Genomic DNA, 21,451 nt, shown 5'->3' on the forward strand with positions numbered 1-21,451 from the left:
TCCAGGGGTCGATCCTGTGTCCCCTGCACTGGCAGGCGGATTCTTAACCATTGCACCACCAGGGAAGCCCTCTTTGCCCATTTTTATATTGTGTTATCTTTAAAAATATATATAGATGCTCTTTACTATATTCTGGATACTAATCTTGTCAGTTATATGTTAAAAATCTCTTCCATTTTCTTTTAACTCATTAGTTTATTAAGGTATTTCCAGGGGGAAACATATCATTTAATTATTTTCATTTAATTATTTAAGGAATTTACTTCTTTGGCTTGTTTTTTTTCCTTTCCAAAGCAATGGAAAGGCATTTCCTTCAAGTTCGGATTATGAAATCTTGCCAAGAACTTCCAGGTACTATACCAGAGTTTCCCAGAAGCTTCCATTCTGCTTCAGTAAAAAGCAAACAACTGCTGCTCATCCTATTTAATGCTGCTCAAAACTCACCACAAGTGTTCACATGCTCAGAGTCTCTAACTTGATTGTACCTTCTCTCTCAACTCTCATCCTTTACTGAGGATTATCTGTGTGCTGACACTGTGCCAAGTATTAGCAAGAGAAGCTCAGAACTCCTTAAGAAGGGAAGCTCTGGAAGCCGTGCTTTGCTCTGCTTTCTGTCCCATGGGTAACATGTCCTCTCTTGCTTGTCCTCTGCCATCTGTATCTTGGAAGGGGAACAAATTCTGAATGGTTTCAACCAGTGTGCTAGAAAAGTTATCTTAAATCTACACTGGGTCTACAAGAACTTTTTTTAATCTCCAAGCTAATGTAAAATACATTTCATAAAAATACACTTCATAATCTACACAGCACAGGAATAGATTTTTTTAAGCATAATATTCTCAGTCTTTTTTTTTTTCTAAAGGTTGTATATAAGCAAAAGTTAGTTTTGCCAGATAAGTTAGGTAAACTTTCAGGCAGATGTAGAAAATCTTCTAACTTGAAATTCTGGTATGATCAGACTGTTTAATTCTCCATCCTTAACTCACTTTTTAGAGCAGTGGTTTTCATGTTTTAGACTGAATCAGAACCCCCTGGAGGGCTTGTTAGGACACCACCCCTGGGCCCCACCCCGTTTCCTGATTGAATAGGTCTATAGGGTAGGGCTGAAAATCTGCATTTTTAACCAGCTGCCAGGTGGTGCTGATACAGCCGGTCAGGAACTAGGCTTTGAGAGGCACTGCTCTAGAGGAACTGACTTCATAAATTTGTAAATTCTGACAACTAGGCCTCACATTCTCGCGGCAGTCTATCTTGTCCTACTCACTGGCTGAAGAACTTTGTTAAAATAGTCCCCAGAGTCTATGGGAACTGTTGCCGTGGTATGCTTTCCTTTTCACTCTGTCACTGCTTCACGGGATTTCAGTTAGCAGAGGCAATACCGAGGAACATAAGGAAACTCCTGGAGTATTCTGGGCCAAAAGCTTTCATTCCATTAACCAACTTCCTTTTCATGTATTACTAGTCTCTAGAATCCTCCTTATTTTTCACACAAGACTTTCAGGACCCTGTTAATTTCCAGGTGGATTCTCAGCCATCTCATTTCACAGATGTTTTAAATTTTAGCTTTCTATTTAGATACTTTTTAAATAGCTGTATTCTAGATCTTTGGGATCACTTTAAATGAAGCACTGTTGTGAGATTTCAGATGCCATATTTACATTTATATTTATCATTGCATCAGCACCAGGTAGAACTGCCTTAATTGTTCTAAACTAATACAGAGGCAGTCTTAATACCTAAATGATGCATTTGCACAAAATGGAGACACAGCACTACGTAACCAAAGGTTTCTCTGAGATTCAAACATAGAAAAATAGTAGAAGAGGACTTCCCCGCTGGTCAAGAATCCATCTTCCAATGCAGGGGACGCAGGCTCAATCCCTGGTCAGGGAACTAAGATCCCACATGCCGCGGAGCAACTAAGCCCAAGCGCTGCAACTACTGAGCCCATGCGCCTCAACTACAGAGCCCGCATGCCTCAACTAAAGAGCCCAAGCGCCACAACTAGAGAGAGAAAAACCAGCATGCCACTAGAGAGAAGCCCGCACGCCGCAACGAAAGATACAGCATACTGCAACGAGGATCCCGTGTGCTGTAACTAAGACCTGATGCGGCCAAAAATAAATAAATAAATAAAATGTTTAAAAATCTGTACAAAAAAGAAAAACAGTAGAAGAGCTATATCTGCACATGGTAGATGGTCAGAGAGGCACAGTGAACTCAGAGAGAACTTGTACTGAAGCAGTCAGTACCATATTCCCATCGATGCCAATTTAGTTTTCGCGAAAATCAATTAACACTAGGATCCACAATAATTTTTTAAGAGAAATACTTCTCTATTTAACCAATCTCCACTTATTTGCCTTCAGTTTCACATTTTTTTATAGAGTAAGGTCTTGACACTGACTATTAAGAAAAAAATCGGAATTACATGATTCAAAGTTACATTCTCTCAAAATATGAGGTGTTAACCCCCATTTCATCACTATTTCAACAGGGCAGGCTCAGAGTTCAGACTCTTATCTGTTCTCTCTTAAATGCACACAAGTGATCATGTTGTTCTCTAGTTCAAAAACCTAAAATAGACTCATAGTACCTTCAATGGGGTTAGGCAAAGCACAGTGTCAGTGGGCCAAACTCGGCCTGCTGCCTGTGGCTGTAAATGACGTTTTAATGGAACATAGTCCCATTCATTCACTTACATATTGTTCATGGCTGCTCTTGTGCTACAATGGCAAAGTTGAATAAATGCAACAGAGACCCATATGGTCTGTAAAGCCTAAAGTATTTACTATCTGGCCCTTCAAAGAAAAAGTTTGCCAAGCCCTGACCTACAAGATAAAGTCCAAATTCCTCAGCATGATATATGTAGTTCACAACCAGGTCCCAGCTAGCTTTCTATTATAATATTATCTCAGGCTGCTCACCATCATATAGCCTATAGGCCAAATAGGCCCCAAAGTTTTAGGTCTCTAGGCCATTTGCTTATTTCATTCCCTGTCTCCACGATGCATGCACTCTTTCTCATTTACCTCTGTCCTCAAACCCCTACATATTCTTCAAGGCCTAGCTAGCTAAAATGTCATACATATCTTCCCTGAAATTTTCCCTGCTCTCCTGTTTGATCGGACCCCCGGGAAAGATTAGTATCTTCAACTGATAAGATCAACATACAACAAGAGAATGTTTCCCAAAAAAGTAGATAGAACAAATGACTATAGAATGATGGTAACATAACCATGGAAAGAAGGCAGTAAGCAGGCAGATATAAGAAGATGGGATTCATTAAGCAAGATTTGGCCATGTTCATGAAGCACAAAGGAGGCATGATATCCTGATCAGCAGATGTGATTGGCTGGTTCCCACTGCAGTTATATGTCCCATCTGAAGAAGCATCAGATGGCCAATGCCTGATGTCATTCGACATTTACATCACTCAATTCCCCTTGTTCCTCTCCATGCTCACACCAAGTAATCTTCTAATTAAAACTTGGCTGTTCATGTAGTCTTTCTCACTGTAGATTAATAAACTGATGTTTTGACTTATGCACCAGTCTTTTATGAGTGTGGTTAGTACGGGTCACTTTTTAAGAAATTAGGCACCTATTGGTGGATTGAAATCAGGTCTCTGCAAAAGCAAAGCTGAGGACCATCACATGAAATCCTATCCCAAGGATGGCTGGCCAGCTACTTCTAAAGACAACCTCTATCTCATGTCAAACCAACAATGACAGTGAATTAGGTCATCTTCTGTCTCTCTTGCTGGACACTGTAAGCCCCCTGAGGAAGAGAGATTCTCTCCTAGATCTCATTTCTTACTGGGTTGCCATCAACAGGTGCAGTACGTGGTTACACATACTTAAGCCAAACTTGATTTAATTGGATCATATATCAGTCTCTCCTTTCCCTTTTTTGGTAGTTCCCTCTACCTGCCCCAGGTATCTAGTATCTCTCTTGCTCCCTCACTCTATTTCCCTTATCACAACTAAAAAGGCACTGATAATCAGTCCTTGATACTTCTGCTAATCCTTTACAGCCTCTGCATTGTTCATCTTTTCTTCCCTCAGTGTCAAACCATTTTGGCTAAGAGTTCTCTGCTGTCTAACCTTCCCTAGTTAAAACTAAAGAAAAATATCTGATTATCAGTCACCAGACCTCTGAAATTAAATACATGCCCCTGATGATGATTTGATTTTCTTTTGAGTAGAAATGAATTTCCTCCTTGGGAGATACCAAGCCTTACTCTTCAGATGTGCTGGGCTTAAGACTGCGTGTCTTTTCCTCACCGGCTTCTCCTAGGACCCCTGGGTACTGAACCAACCTGACCCGCCAGATCAGAAACTTCTTTTTTTCTGTCACAAGATTCCCAGGTGATTATTTGTTTTCCAGTATATTTACTGGTCATTCAACAAATATTTTTGAACATTTTCTGTACCAGGAATTGACTTGTTCCAGACAATAGGCATAAGAAGTATACATGACAGACAAGTTCCTTGCTCCAGTTTAAAGGTGGTGGAAAGACAAAAAACAATGAACAAAAAACCAAGGTAATAACAGATAGTAATAAATATGATAAAGAAAACCCCAGGACAATGCTATAGGAGAAGTGAGGGTTGGGAAAGTTACTTTAAGTGGTTCAGATACTGTTCTGAAAGGTGACTTTTAAGCCAAGATCTAAAGGTCTCTCGCAACTCTCTCAGCCTAGGACTCTGCTAACAGCAGCAATCTAGGTGAAAAACAACGGTGGCTTTGCTTGAGATTGTAGCTGTGAAGACAGAAGTGGGAAAAAACATGTGACATATTTCAGAAGCAAAGCCAAAAGGACTTGTTCACAGATTGGCTGTAAGGAGATAAGGACAAAAGATGCCCTAAGGGATGACCTCTGTGTTAATTTCAGTTAGTATTTAATAATTTTTGTTGTTGTTGTTCCATACCTATTTTTTCTGAAGAGCTGAACATGGCCCTATGCCACCTCTATTTCTAGGTCTGAAAAAAAAATGGTTCTTGGTTAATATTTTCATAATCGTTTGTTTTGAGATCCACATTGTAAACTGTTCTCATATGACAAATCTTGAACACCCATAATAATAATAACCAATTAATGAAACAAAATAAACCAATTAAAAATTACTAAATAAAACAGTTGCTGGCTATGGCCTTTAAATATATTTGTAGGCTAAACAAAAGTGCCTGCCTATGTTAATACTATTTCTGGCATCATCTTTTGCAAAGAGCTGAGACTAAAAAGTGAAACAAGCAAATGTTCTGTCATGATTTTTTTAAAAATATTATACAATTACTGTTCCAACTTATTTTTCTCTCCAATATTTTTAATACTTATAGTCAAACTGCTGAAGAAGAGATGATCATGAATTTGGCAGCCAGCAATCACTGTGATTTCAAGATCCACACTGCTGACCCTCAACACCTAGTCTCTGAGTTCCTTGACCTTCTCTCTTCTGATGGTCCCGTCCTCTGCCCTACCTCAGCTCTACATCCCTATGCTTGTAACCTAGCTCTAATCATTACCAATAATTGTACCCCTCCATAACTCTCAATTTCTTTGGAAATTCTCTGGAACTCCTCTAGCAAAACCCCAATCCTGGTTAAAAAGCTCTTCCTACTTCTCACCTGTACCAGGGTGACAGATAAAGCAGGAGAAAAACACATCAACTGACCAGCCATATTTAATATTTATCACCACTAACATCAAAGAGTGCTGTTTACTAATCTCACTGCATTTCCCTAGTCCAGTCACTCTCCCACAATCTGACTATTTTACTTCTTCTTTCCCCTCAGACCTTTAATATTTCTTATCTATCACTCTCAGATGAAGAGCCTACCTTAATATTTCACTGACGATATAGAAGCAATCATAAAAGGATAGATAACTAAGCTCCCACTGCTACATCTACCAACCAACCTAAATTTGTACCCATATACTCTATCTTCTCTCTTGTTTTTATAGATAAACTGTCCAGACTTTCATCTAAGGCCAATCCCACTGCCTGTGACCAAATCACATCCATGCTCATTTATACAAGATCACTTCAATAGTTGGGCCCTTTTTCTACAGGATCATGCCCATCAGCATACAGACTGTAACACACCTCCCAAATTAAAAACAAGCATGCCTTTGACTTCATATCCCCCTCCAGACACTTTGCATCCCCCTCCCGACAATTTCTTGGCTCGTCTTTATAGCAGAATTCCTTGAAAGAACTGTTTTTGGTACCCCAAGTTCCCTCCCTCTTATTCTCTTATACCTTCTCCAATTTGGCTTTTGTTCCCAGCATTTACTCCACCCAAACTGACCCTGTCAGCAATGACCTGCATGGTGCCAAATCCAGCTGTCAATGCTTCTTTTTTAAATTTTAAAATATTTTATTAATTATCTATAGTATATTATTATGTTTTATAAATTACATATAGAACTGTACATCATTCTGATGTACAGTTCTGTGAGCTTTGATAAATGCATAGAGTTGTACAACCACCACCACAATCAAGATACAGAGGCAGCTGTCAATCCTTAGTCCTCACCTTACGAGGCCTATGAGAAGCAGCATCTGACAACAGATCCCTCCTTTATCCTAAAACACTTTTCTCACTTGGCCATGGGGACATTATTTCCTCTTGGTCTCCCTTTATCTCTCTGACTCTCCCACCTCATTCTCCTTTGCTAGTTCCTCCTCATCTTTCCTACCTTTAAATGTGGGAGTGCCCCCAGGAGTTAAGTTCTTTGGACAGCTTCTCTTTCTATATTCACTCCCTAGGTGATTTCATACATTGACAACTCTTGGATTTATATCTCCAATTTGGACCTCTCTCCCCAACTCCAGACTTAAAAATAACTACCTACGTAACTTCTCTACTTGGACGGCTAACAGCTATCTCAAATGTGAATGAACAAAACAGACTCTTAATTTTTTCCCCCAGACCTGCTCTTGCCATGTTTTCATCATTTAATAAACAGCAACTCCATTCTTTTCGTTGCTCAATCCACAAATTTTGGAGTTAACTTTGACTTCTCTCACACTCCGCATCTGATCCATCAAACATTTGGCTCTATCTTTAAAACATCATGGACTTACCATCTCCACTGCTTCCACTCTGGTGCAAGTCATCAACATATCATTCCTGGACCACTGCAATCTCCTCCTAACTGGGGCTCCTCCTCCCACTCTAATGCCCATATAGTCTATAGTCTATTTTCTGCAAAGGTACCAGAACTATCTTATTCTTTTTAACTGAAGTTTTTATTGAGATAGTTATAGATTCATATGCAGCTGTAAGAAACCACACAGAGGGGTCCCCTGAACACGTTGTCCAGCTCCCCCTGATGGCAACATTTTCCAAAATTATAGCACATCACAATGAGCATACTGACATTGATATAGTCCACTGATCTTATTCTGATTTCTCCAGTTTTACTTGTACTCATATTTGTGTATATGTGTGTATAGTATGTTCCATACAATTTTATCACCTTTTAGGTTTGTGTATCCACCACTACAGTCGAGATACTGAACAGTTTCAACATCACAAAGATTCCCCATGTTGTCCTTTTATAACCACACCCATCTCCTTCTCTAACCCCTGGCAAACAACTTATCTGCCCTCCATTTCTAAAATTAAGTCATTAAAAAAATGCTATATACATAGGATCATACAATATGTAACCTTAGGGATCATTAAGCATAAATTCCTAAAGATTCGTCCAAGTTGCTGTGTATCGATAGTTCACTTTTAAAATTGTATTCCATGGTATGTATTTTCTGCAGTTTAACCATTCAGATGTTGAAAGACAGTTCCTGACTACTACAAATAAAATGTCTATTTGTGTACAGGTTCTTGTGTGAACTGACCAGATTCCATTACTTCTGCTACTCACAATCTTCTAATGGCATCTCATCTCAATCAGAATAAAAGCCAAATGGCTTTACAATGGTCCACAAGGCCGTACACAATCCCCACCACCCCACTAAGCCTCAAATCATCTCCAACCATTCTCCACTTTGCTCACAGCACTTCAGCAACACTGATCTTCTTGCTCTTCCTCCAACAAACCAGGCATACTCCTGTCTGAGGGCTTTTGCACTTGATGTTCCTTCTACCTGGACAACTCTTCCCTGAAACAGCTAAATGACCTGTTCCCTCACTTCTTTAAGATCTCTGCTTAAATATCAATTGCTTAGAGAGGACTTCCCTGTCCACTATATACAAAATATCAACTCCCACAGGCCCCTCCACTACTGCACTAGGCAATCTCTATTTTCTTACCCTGTGTTTCCCTCTATATTATTATCTGACATGCTATATATTTATTGATTCATCATCTATATCTTGTCACTAAAATCTAAACTATATTCAGTCAGAGACTCTCTTTTGTTCACTACTACACCCTCAACAGAGAATAGATCATGGCACATGCCAAATACTAAAAAACAGCAGATATACCTAATTTCAAGGCTAAGTGTGAACTTATTAAAATCACTTAAGTTAACCTGTAGTCATTCAAGATTATTGAAACACTAACCTCTTACCTTTATATGACAGTAGCTTTGTTTATGATGTTTCTTCCTAGATCAGATCTAAGTTAAGAAGTTGTTTAAGAACTAAATCGAGGCTTATCTATTAAGAAGTAAATAAATTAAGCTAAGAATAGGAAAGTTAACACTCGGCTGAGCTGCCTAACTCTGTATTTTTAAGCTTCTCACATTAAATTGCTGAGATGGCCTGGCTTTTTTTTTCTTCATAACTTGTCTTTTTAAAAATAAAAATACATATATCTACCAGCATGGCTAAAATGAAAAAGAATGACAATACCAAGTGTAGACAAGGATGTGGAGCAACTGATACTCATAATTTGCTAATGGAGTGCAAACTGATTCAACCACTTGGGAAAAGTATTTGGTAGTATCTACTAAAACTAAACATACTCATACCACAATGGTGTAGCAATTTCACTCCTAGCTATCTACCCAAGAGAAATAGTGTTTGTGTTAATAAAATAAGATGTACAAAAATGCTCACTGCAGCTTTACTCATAATATCTTCAAACTAATAGAAAATGAGCCAAATGTCCACTATCAGGAGAATACACAAATGAACTGTGGTACAGTTATAAAAGACAATTCTACATTAAAGAGCAACTATGATTATGTGCAAAAACATGAATGAATCTCACATGTATTATGTTGCAGCCAAAAAAAAATAAAATAAAATAATAAAATAAACACGCAAAAAATACTTATAAAATAAGTTATCTCTACCTGGAGATTTTAACATTTAAAGCATCTAAATGTTGTCCCATTTAATGTCGGCCTTTAGTTTCATCTCTGCTGGTCTGAGGAACATTCTCTTTGATGGAGAAGGCTGAAGTAAAGAAAGTAATCTATTTATTCCTGGCATTGCTAAAGCACAGGCTGAGTATGAATATCTGTCTGGGATATTGTGCAGCAGATTCCTCAACTGCAAGGGAGTTTAAGAGTCTCATAAGGTCATTTCCTTCTTATGAGCTTATGATTCTAATTAGTGATAACACTAATTATAACCAAAAAATGTACTTAGTGCTCACTGCGTCCAAAGCACTATGCACACAGTATTTACCTTCTAAAAACTAAAAACCATTTTATTTTAGTTGTATATTATGTATATTACTTTTGTAGTAAATAAGACATTTTTAAAGTAAATAAGTTGGATGCTAAATCTATCCTTCTGTTCACTGCCTCTTCTATACAATGAAGTGTAAAAGGCAGTGCATTAAGTAATGATTTTTGCGGAGTTCTTAGGATGCTATGGTTGACCCAGATGTGGGCACATCTGAGTGAGGTAGGTGCTCAGCACACAGAAGTTTGAGAAACTGGTGGTTGATTATTCTGTGTAAAAGTTCCATGGAAACATACCAACCTTCACTAAGTATGAGATTAGCTAAGCAGCCCCGTCTTTCCTGTCACTGCAACTGATGCCGTCTCGATTTTTTTAAAATGAGATCTGTAGATCCCAAAAGCACAAGGAAAGAAAATAAAGTCTGAAGTCTGAGGGCAGTCTGGAAAAACTTGTTAGGGCCAGAACAGAGAAGAGATTTAATTGGAAGCAGGTTACTGAGGGCAACCTTAAAGTAGAAAGCAGCAAGGTCATTTCTGTGACTATTAAGAGAAATACTTCATAGGTTACTCATAGCACTTCAAAAACAATCTTTCAACAAGACTCTACCGAGAGACTTTGTGGCTCCCATGTGAGTACCCCCATATCCTTTTCTGGCTCAAAGCAGCCAAACCAGCTCCCAGTCGTAGCCCACCTCCTCTCTATTTATTCTTTGTGGAGTCGCAGCAACAGAGGTACAAGGCAAGGTCAGAGAGGAACCCACTCTGTGCTGGGATGAATGCCACACCAGCCACACCAGCCACACCCTTAACACACCCGTTTCTCAGTACCAAATGTTTTCCAGCCTTCTTTTTGGTTTGTTTGTTTAATAGATTGGGCAGAGGAGGAAATGCTCAAGCTTTTTTAAAAGTTATTGCAAACTCAAAAAAATCTTAAAATAGGAATGACATCATAAACAAGTCTCTCACGATAATCAGGTTACAGAGCTCTTTATCTCTGATGGTTAACCTAAAAGATTCTTCTACCAGTTATACTGTGGACAAAATCGAATATGACATGAGGTGGCTTGCTGGAAAAACTTATCAGTGCTCAGCCATCAATCAAAATGCTGAATCGATTCCAAGTATATAATGGAGAGACTGAGGGTTTTCTTTCTCCTCCTCTACCAAGGGAAGTATCGCTATGACTCATTCTTCCTCTTGCAAGAATTTTCTTAATATACTGAGTTAGTAAAACTACATACAAAATCCTAAAATAAACTAGGCTAGATCTTAAAGAAATCATACTGAGATCAAGTTGAGTTTTATGCAGTGAACAAACGGTGAACGGCAACATCTTGCCTCAGTTTCACCCTTATGAATTTCCTGGGCTTCAGACCAGAATTCTTCCTTCATTCTGAAAAATTCTTTTCAACCTCCAATTTCCCCATCTTCAGATCAATATGTATTTGTATATATTTATTAAGTGCCTATTACATTTAACGTGCTGTCCTGGGGAAAGGAGACATTGGACTGGAGCAGGGTAGGGCATAGCGAGAGGAAAGGGACCACGGGAAGGAGAGGAAAAGAATTTGAGAAAATTGTACAAACAGATTGTTGTTCTCTCTCCCAACTTTATAAGTGTTTCTCAAACTGGAATTTAAACGATTATAAGAATCAAAGACATGGCAAAAATAGGGCACAGAGATTGTAATATTCAACTGTAGATGTAATGTTAAATGCAGATTCAATCTCAACACTTTAAAGTTTTCTTTGGATACACTGTTGTGCTGTCTCAATATGCAAAACTGGTGATCAGCAAAGCTGGGCACATAGTGAAAGTAAATCTGATTCTCCCTCACACCTTCTCTTGCCACCTTCCATCAAAAGACTACAGCCCAGGTGGCACACTGAAAAGAACCCTTCACTGGCATGTCTCTTCTCTTCCTCCACTCCCTTTTTACATCCATGGGTATGCAGAACCCTATCCTCTAGCAATGCTGTGTATCAATAATTGTGCCACGAAAAAAGGATTAAGAAGTACGTCACTGTTCAACTGAAAATGTGTTTATATAGAAAAATATACCTCCAAATGAGGAAACGATCCCAGGCGAAATCAACTATTCTCAACAAAACGTGACTTGATGAAGATGTACATAACTGTCGTTGGCAATACTTGCAGACCTGCTGGTTAACAGTTAATAAGGCATCAAAATATTTTGTGTGGGGCTTCCCTGGTGGCGCTGTGGTTGGGAGTCCGCCTGCCGATGCAGGGGACATGGGTTCGTGCCCCAGTCTGGGAGGATCCCACGTGCCGCGGAGCGGCTGGGCCCATGAGCCATGGCTGCTGAGCCTGCGCGTCCGGAGCCTGTGCTCTGCAACGGGAGAGGCCACAGCAGTGAGAGGCCTGCGTACTACAAAAAATATATATATATATTTCGTATGAAAGCTGTCCCAGCATTCTAGAGTCTTAAAAAAAGTTAAGGTTTTGGTAATACATGGGACAAAGTGCTCTAAGGAATTACCAGAACTATTCTAAACCACCAAAATAAGCCCATAAGATGTAGAAGATGTCAGAGAAAATATATATTTTTTAATATGAAGTTTTCCCAAATCAATGATCATAAAATAAATACTAACATACATACAGAATATAGCTACTATTGTTATTTGTCTTGTGTATTGTGTTACCTGTATTCGTAATTGCAAAATAATGCATGATCTTGGCCAAAATGTCCAAGAGACCGTTGATAAATGTTGAAAGTAAAATGTTATTAAAGGACCTTCCTACCCTGTCTCACTCTGCTAGTGTTTTAATCCTTCTACACCAGATTTTGGTTTGAACCAACAATCTCACTCTAATAAAATTCACTCTTTCTCATAAAATTCTACTTTTCCTCCCTTTTTGGGTGGGTGGGTCTGGTTGGATAGTAATGAGGATAAGTTTTAAAAGTTTAATGGGAAAACTTTCAGTCTTAAAAATAAGTGAGGACTTCCCTGGTGGCACACTGGTTAAGAATCTGCCTGCTGGGGCTTCCCTGAAGGCGCAGTGATTGGGAGTCTGCCTGCCAATGCAGGGGACGCGGGTTCGAGCCCTGGTCTGGGAGGATCCCACATGCCGTGGAGCAGCTGGGCCCGTGTGCCACAACTGCTAAGCCTGCGCTCTGGAACCCACGAGCCACAACTACTGAGCCCGTGTGCCACAACTACTGAAGCCTGTGTGCCTAGAGCCCGTGCTCTGCAACAAGGAAGGCCACCCACAATGAGAAGGCCACCCACAATGAGAAGCCCGCCCACCGCAGCAAAGATTAGCCCCCGCTTGCCGCAACTGGAGAGGGCCCGTGCACAGCAATGAGGACCCAACGCAGCCAAAAACAAATAAATAAATAAATTTATATTTTAAAAAAAATAAGTGAAAAGAAAGTTCTCAGTTTTAGCTAGACTATGTAACTCAAGGCCCCTTTCTTTCCTAGAATAAGGAAAAGCCTATTTTTAAACTGCCAGATGAATGCTTCTGAGTCTTTCCTGAAGATACAACAAACTGTGACAAGTTGATATACTTAATATAATTCAATTATGACTCGCAGAGGAAAAACAAACCAAAAAATCCAGAAAGAAATCCATAATTCTTAGGGAGAAAAAAGGCCCAGCACTTAGCTCCTAGCATTGGGGGTCAGTAGATCCATGGACTCAAGGGCTCTGTGACTTTGAGCAAGTTACTTCACTCCTCAGTTTTCTGGGCTAGATGAGGAATAACCAAGATATGTCCTAAATCTGACAGTGGACTTCTCCAGGTCCAGACACGGCAAATAAAACAGCCTTTTCCCCAGTCAGGGTAAATGCTGCCTCAGTCTTTAGGCAGCCACTATCAACAGATGAGAAGTGGCAAAGGGATGAAGCCTATTCACTTCATTCCCAGGCTCAATGTCCTCAGGTCTCTTGTAGCTCTAATGTCTATGATCTTAAGGAAACACTAACTCAAACTTGCCAACATGAACAATGTATAAGTAGAAAGGAAAAATATGAGAGCTGAATCATGCTAGGTAAGCACAAAAACAATAACGTGAAATACTTTAGGAAAGTGACTTGAAAAATCAGAACAGATTAAACAATGAAAAAAAGTAAATAATGGGCTTCCCTGGTGGCGCAGTGGTTGAGAGTCCACCTGCCGATGCAGAGGATGGGGGTTCGTGCCCCGGTCCGGGAAGATCCCACATGCCGCGGAGCGGCTGGGCCCGTGAGCCATGGCCGCTGAGCCTGCGCGTCCGGAGCCTGTGCTCCGCAACGGGAGAGGCACAACAGTGAGAGGCCCGCGTACCGCAAAAAAAAAAAAAAAAAAGTCAATAATGAAGTCAAACATGGGCCTATGATGTTACGTACTAGAGAAAAAGAAGTTAAAGTGGAATGACCATATTAATAAATGCTTTCTTGAAAGTTGCCAAATAAAGCAAATTTCTACAGATCATTTCCTATTTTCCCATAATAAAATTAGAACTGTTTCTATCAAAACATGAATTCCCAATACATCATAAATCATAAGAACGAATGCAAAAGAATTTTAATCACAAAATTAAATATAAATTTTAGTAATACAGTAAAACTACTGAAGTATAAAGCAGCACATGCACTTCTGTCTTGTTCTTTATTTCATTTTCTTTTTTTAAAGTAAATTTAAAAGTATCTAATTACTGTCTCTATTTTAATTAAATACTAAATCCAAGACAATCAAGAGTAGGACAGTACTGGAAGATATTAGGAAAAAGACTTTAGAACAAGGAAAATAGATTGGAAAAATAGATTTGGAATTTAGGAAAGAGACCTTTGGGAAACAGGCTTCATAAAGGCTTTAGTTTCAGATGGTGATATTCTAAGAAATTTTAGAGGAGTCACTCAACCCCATTAATTCACCCATGTCCATTCCTCAAATCTGGCCCACTTTTCTCTATACCACAAGAAACACTAACGGTTGACAAATGACCCCTATGGTCCTTCCAAATCTAAAAGTCTAAGATCACTCAACTTTTAAAAATAAGTGCCTTGGGAATAACTCTGGAAAGATCCACAAGAACCAGAGACAAACTAGAGAGCTAAAGATACAGGGAGAGTGTTCACCAGATATCCAGTAGTCACTTTTGAGCTTTGTATCATGTGCATTTATTTTATTTTTAATTTAAATAGTAACTCAATCATTTGTTGCATTTTGTTGCTGTGTATGAAAAAACAGTAACAAGTATTTTCTCTGACTTTATGCATGCCACCCCCAGGTAATAGCAAAAAGTGCTTTGGTGGAAAAGCAAAACAACGAAAAGCATCAGCCATTAGAGAGTCCTATTAAAAGAATTTCAGAACATTAATTAAGGGGAAAAAAGACTAACAATCTATGAGAGCAATAGTAAGAATCATTTAAAGAGATATATAATTATATATTCTCCAAAGCTCCACAGCTTGGGCCCAAAGGCCCTATATAACTGAGACTCTGAAACTGGGATGGGGCCAGTTTTGGGGTGTTTTATTCCTTTTCCCTAAGGAAACATAAAGAGAAATAACTTTTCTGAAGTTCTGTGCAGGCCTTCAAAGCCTTGAGTTTTTGGACCCTGCCCCTTCCCAGGAACAGTTCCAGTACCTAGGGAAATTTCTGGAGTCGCATAAAGAAAGGAAGTAAAAAACAATGCTTTACCAAGCCCTTCCTCCTAGGGGCAAGCAAACTCCTTGCCTGACTGAGCTCTTGCCTTCCTGCTCTAACGATCTTGATCACAGTCACCTGACTATGCTTCCTGAAACACTGCTTTTACATTTCATTCCTTTGCTAAGAATTTTTTTCTTATTTGTTAGGTGCTTGTATTTTGACAGTTTCTCCTGTGATTTTGATAAAACTCCACTTTTCTACTTTCACTACGAATTACTAGGAATCCTCAGCTCTAATCAGCCTGGTTCCCTCAGGGTCTCACAAATATCCTAAGTTCACTTTTACCTTTTTGCCTCATTTGTTTCCCAATATGGTCTGCACTTCTCTTCAACAATCCTCCCTACCCCAACCCCAAATTTCACTTCTCCATCCTATCCAAACTTGCATACCCTTCAAAGACTAGCTCACGTCCATCTTCTCCAAGGCCGTTCTTAGCTCCTCCAACCCTACTTGGCCTCTTTTCCACTCTGCAGGTCAACAACACTCAGGATGCACCACACCATTTAGCCCCAATACTTGCCATTGATTCAGGTGTCTGATGCCCCGCCTGCTATGAATGCATGCCCCCCAGTGGACCATGCCCCACTCCTACACGGTGAAGTATTTCATATACACCTTTGGAGAAAAAGCACACTTGTGACTTTTAGGGATACCACTCGTTCTACCCTAATCAATTTCAGGGGACTAGGGGCATACCAAGTTTGCTATAGCAATTATTGAATTAATTTTCAGAGTAACATGGAGAAGCAGTTATGTTTGGAGAGGCACATGCCTAAATTTACATAATGTCTTTATGTCTCAAGGGGAAAGTGGGGAATACAGAACCAATCAGAGAGATTTGGAAGGCCCTGGAGTATAATTCTCATCAGGTGGAGATTACCTAAGATGAGAGAATGAGTTCCCTCAGTTAATGCCCAAAAGGAGCCATTCTTCAACAAAATGGTAGTGTCCCACCACTTTGACTCAGTGTCCCAACTATAGAGAACTCACTGTTAATGAAGTACTATGATATCCAGAGTGAATAACAGAAGCAATAACCAACAGATGGGGTACGTGTATGTAACCACATGGCAGCCAGGAGCAAGACCACACAACCCACCATAAATGACCTTGGGAACAAAAAGATGACTATCCTCTTATAGACTAAAGACAGCACTGAAGATTTTTTTTCTTTTTTTTCGATACGCGGGCCTCTCACCGTCGCGGCCTGTCCCGTTGCGGAGCACAGGCTCCGGACGCGCAGGCTCAGCGGCCATGGCTCACGTGCCCAGCCGCTCCGCGGCATGTGGGATCTTCCCGGACTGGGGCACGAACCCGTGTCCCCTATATCGGCAGGCGGACTCTCAACCACTGCGCCACCAGGGAAGCCCGCTGAAGAGTTTTTGATAGAAAAATGTTATTTGCTATTACTGAATTGTACACTTAAAAAGGATGACTTTTATGATATGTAAATTATGCCTCGGTAAAATTGTTCAAAAACTTTTTTTGGTGACTTGAGCTGGAGTACTTGCATGTGGTGAAGCATCTGACAGTCCAGTAAGGAGAGGATATCACAGGTTTTTACTGGAATTTCAAGACAGAAGGCAAAACCTCTGGTGCCAAATTTTTTATCATATTAAGATAGGAGAGTTCCCTATAAATAATAAAAATTACCAAACTATAGCCTTTGAGAAATACATGTACACACACAATAAAAACCAAACCATATAAAACTAGTGAAATAATAACCATACAGCTAATGTGGATAGTTTCTGAGAAGGGAGAAATGGAAGGGGGTGGGGCTAGAAAGAAAAACAAATTCATATTTAAGATGGAGATAGCTGAAAAAAGCAGAACTGATGAAAGAAAGGACGTCTCAGAAGTCACTGTTATTGGCCAAGAAGCTTGGTTTATTGCCCCCAGTGTCACAAGGTCTGCCTTGGCATAGGTTCTTTTGAAAAGGGCTAAGGGACATTTTTCCTTTAATAGCAAACAAGGAAAATCAAGAAAGCCACCTAGAAAGAAGTAAAGGCAACTTAATTTAAAGCAGAGAAGGAGAGGAGGTTACTGAGAGCTTAGTACAAGGACCCAAAACAGAAGTTTAGGGTAATACTCAAACTAACACTTATGACACCAACTGTAAACTAATTTTTTTTTTTTTTTTTTGCGGTAGGCGGGCCTGTCACTGTTGTGGCCTCTCCCGTTGCAGAGCACAGGCTCCAGACGTGCAGTCTCAGCAGCCATGGCTCACGGGCCCAGCCGCTCCGCGGCATGTGGGATCCTCCTGGACTGGGGCACGAACCCCTGTCCCCTGCGTTGGCAGGCGGACTCTCAACCACTGCGCCACCAGGGAAGCCCCTAAACTAATATTTTTAAGTGATAGAATAAAAGTGTCTACATCTTTCTTACATCTTAGAAACAAGTTTCTTTCATTTACCTGAGTTTCTCGGATTAACAAAGAGGCCATATGCCATATTCCAACATAATGAAGAGAAAAATAAAGGTATCAATTTTTATTTGCATACCTATTATTTGCCAGGTATTTACTTTACCAAATACATCTCCTCATAATAACTCTGCAAAATATTGCTATCCCCATTTCATAAATGATGAAACTAAGGCTCAGAATAAAGAGACTGCTCAAGGATATATAACTTCTTTCTCAACAGTAGATGTGAGATTTGAACCTGACCCTAAAATCCATGCTTTTTATACTATATCATACTGCCTCTATAAAATACTTAGTTTCTACCATGCTTTTACTTTTGTTACTACACACCACACATTAACAGAAACAAGTTACTGATATGACAGTAACTGGTAATTAAGAAGCCGCAGCTGGAGGCAAAAGCAAAGGAAAAACTATAAAGTAACTAAAGCACTAAAGTGTGGGACAATTTAATGTAATTACCAATAGTCCATGAACGGCAACAACCTCCGAAGGCAATTCAGTAGCACAGAATAATACACCTGATGCATGCAATGAATTCAAAATTCTATATCCTCCAAATCATCTTGCTTAAATTAAGTTTGAAGAACTTCATTTAAGAACACCAGGAAAAGTTTTATAATGCATTTTACCAAAAATGACATTCAAAATAGATTTTTTAAAAGGATCTCAACCTTCTTACAGATATTTCACTTTGTAATCTTAGGCAAGACAGTAAACTACATTTTGTCTCTCTGTTTTTAAAATGAGAATAATAATAGTACCTATCTCATGGGGCTGATACATTAATTCATTAAATGAATACATATAAATCAATTAGAACAGTTTTGACACAGAGCAAGGGTTCAATAAATTTTAGCCAATGAAGTCATTATCTTCAAAATTCATTTTTAAGGAATACTTCATTATTTCATACTAGGTAAATGAGATATTACCATACTGAGATCCATATAATCCGGACAATTAATTGCAAAGACTGGGTGAGAGCAATGAAGACTAAAAAAGGGAATATAAAAAAATGAGAGACAATGAGTGTACAAAGAAAGCAACAGAAGAAGAGAGGTGTTAAGTCACCACTTTGCCTACACTTCTATCCACATTTATCTCATCATAATCAGTTGCTTAATACATATCATCTTCATAGACTGTGAGCCCTTTAAGGGCAGGAACTTATTTTTTTTTATTTTATTTTTTTTAGTATTTATTTATTTGGTTGCACCAGGTCTTAGTTGAGGCAGGCGGGCTCCTTAGTTGCAGCTCATGGGCTCCTTAGTTGTGGCATGCGAACTCTTCGTTGTGGCATGCATGTGGGATCTAGCTCCCTGACCAGGGATCAAACCCAGGAACCCTGCATAGGGAGCATGGAGTCTTATCCACTGTGCCACCAGGGAAGTCCCCAGGCACTTATTTTTATATTATCAGCCCAACATAGTACCTGCAACATAGCAGATACTAAGTATATAACAAAATAATAAGGGGGTGGGACTCAATAAGATTTGAGATCAATGATGGGAGTACCTGATTTTACCATATCCTAATAAGACTGGGGGGCAGAGTCTGTAAAGACTTATCACTTTTTATTTAGTTGATTATCAATATTTTTTTTTTTTTTTTTTTTTTGCAGTACGCGGTCCTCTCACTGTTGTGGCCTCTCCCGTTGCGGAGCACAGGCTCTGGACGCGCAGGCTCAGCGGCCATGGTTCACAGGCCCAGCCGCTCCGCGGCATGTGGGATCTTCCCAGACCGGGGCACGAACCCATGTCCCCTGCATCGGCAGGCGGACTCTCAACCACCGCGCCACCAGGGAAGCCCTGATTATCAATATTCTACTCCTCTATTCTTTCTGAACTAGAAAATAAATTTCAAAAATGTTTAAAAAAAGTTAATTTGCTCTAAAATTAGAAATTTTTCAAATGATGATAAAACAAATTTTGGTAATATTTTTAATATTAAAAATATCTCTGGGGGCTTCCCTGGTGGTGCAGTGGTTGAGAGTCCGCCTGCCGATGCAGGGGACACGGGTTCGTGCCTCGGTCTGGGAAGATCCCACATGCCGTGGAGCGGCTGGGCCCGTGAGCCATGGCCGCTGGGCCTGCACGTCTGGAGCCTGTTGCTCTGCAACGGGAGAGGCCACAACAGTGAGAGGCCCGCGTACCGAAAAAAAAAAAAAATCTCTGGGACTTCCCTGGTGGCCCAGTGGTTAAGAATCTGCCTGCCAATGCAGGGGACAACGGTTCAATCCCTGGTCCGGGAAGATCCCACTTGCCGCAGAACAACTAAGCCTGTGCGCCACAACTACTGAACCCGCGCACCACAGGTACTGAAGCCTGCATGCCTAAAGCCCAGGTTCCGCAACAAGAGAAGCCACCACAATGAGAAGCCCATGCACCACAACGAAGAGTAGCCCCCGCTCGCCGCAACTAAAGAAAGCCCACATGTAGCAACAAAGACCCAATGCAGCCTAAATAAATAAATAAATAAATTTAAAAAATGTTTCTCTGATTAGCCTGTTATGCCCAAAAGGTAATCCAAATGGTCAGGGAGTCATAGCAATAAACAAGTACTAAAGAGGCATACCCACGTTTTAGCTGTTAATCTGCCAGATGCAGTGCAGATACAAAAACAATGACATGGTCACTTCCCTCTCACCTCTGGTACTAAAGTAAGCATGTTTGGGGATGACCAACCCTAAACCGCCTTCTCTGGGACCCTTACCCCAGGCCCTGTGAAGTACACAACCATAACAGTGCCCCTCCCTCACAGATATTCGGTACAGGCAGTACCCCTAGCCCAAGCAAGATACATCAAATCCAGTTCTTCCCCAGGAATCTGGAAAGCTGAGAAACAAAACCTAAGCTGAGAGATCATATATCATCCAGTCTGGAGGCAGCATCAGAGCAAGATAAAGTCACACTGAAGCTGAAGCTAAGGTGAAAGCAGAAGAGAGAAAGAAAGCAAGAGAGAGTAGAGAAAGCCAGTCTATAAAGGAGAGAATGGAGCAGCGCTGGGGCATTTGCCTCAGATGCAAGATTTAACAGGATGCCAAGAAACTCAGTAATCAAGATAGGTAATAGTGTTATGCACAGTATTTAAAAAAATCCAAATTACTGTTCTGGAATGAAGCAGAGGCACAGAAAGAAGCCAAAGACAGTCCATGCAAAACTGCAGGCAGAGGGAGAAAGGACAGAGACTTTCCAAGTGCCTGCTCTGGGTTCCAGCTGTAGTTCATTTTAAGGAGCACAGCTGCCTTAACAGGGTAAAAACCCACTACAACTCCCAGCCCTGCTGCCATATCTTCTAGTAGCCTAGCTTAAATGGGTGGTGTTCCCTGAGACCTAAGAACCTTGATTAATAAACTCTATTTGGGAAAATGAGACATGCACATAAAGCTTTTTTTTTTTCCTTTTTAAATCAAGGCAATACATATTTAACTGACAAATGAATGGGACTGGCAACTAGTGATACAGAAGTTCAGAGATCGCTATGGGTGGTCAGGGAAGGATAGATTTAGCCAGAGAGAAGTGGGGAGGAGCAATATCTAAGCAAAGACATCAAAGGACATGCTAAAAAGGGGTGGAAGGAGGATGGGAAGGGAGCCAGGGAAAAGAGGAAGAAAAGTCAAGTAAAGGGGAAGGCATGACCTTCACACACCCTGGATCATAGCCAAAGAAGTAAATACAGTTCCCTGCTCTTCTGCCTCCAGCCCTCAGACTACACTGTTCGTTACACGTGAAATATCCTTTTCTACCA

General features: G+C 40.2%; 1 protein-coding gene across 3 annotated transcripts in view; it reads right to left on the reverse strand.

The window, feature by feature from the left end:
* TMOD3 (tropomodulin 3) overlaps positions 1–21,451 on the reverse strand; it is an 84,923-nt gene that overhangs the window by 49,107 nt on the left and 14,365 nt on the right. The window contains exon 2 of one of the 3 annotated variants that reach the window (XM_033409176.2): positions 4,935–4,986. The exons of 1 other annotated variant lie outside the window; for it this stretch is intronic. The gene's annotated coding sequence lies outside the window, so the exon portion shown is untranslated. Of the gene's footprint in view, positions 1–4,934; positions 4,987–15,793; positions 15,889–21,451 lie in introns of all 3 variants that reach the window. One more of the 3 variants, XM_033409177.2, reaches the window with a different exon arrangement.

The sequence above is a fragment of the Orcinus orca genome, chromosome 2 (genome assembly GCF_937001465.1).
Source record: "Orcinus orca chromosome 2, mOrcOrc1.1, whole genome shotgun sequence".
Taxonomy (NCBI): Eukaryota; Metazoa; Chordata; class Mammalia; order Artiodactyla; family Delphinidae; genus Orcinus; species Orcinus orca.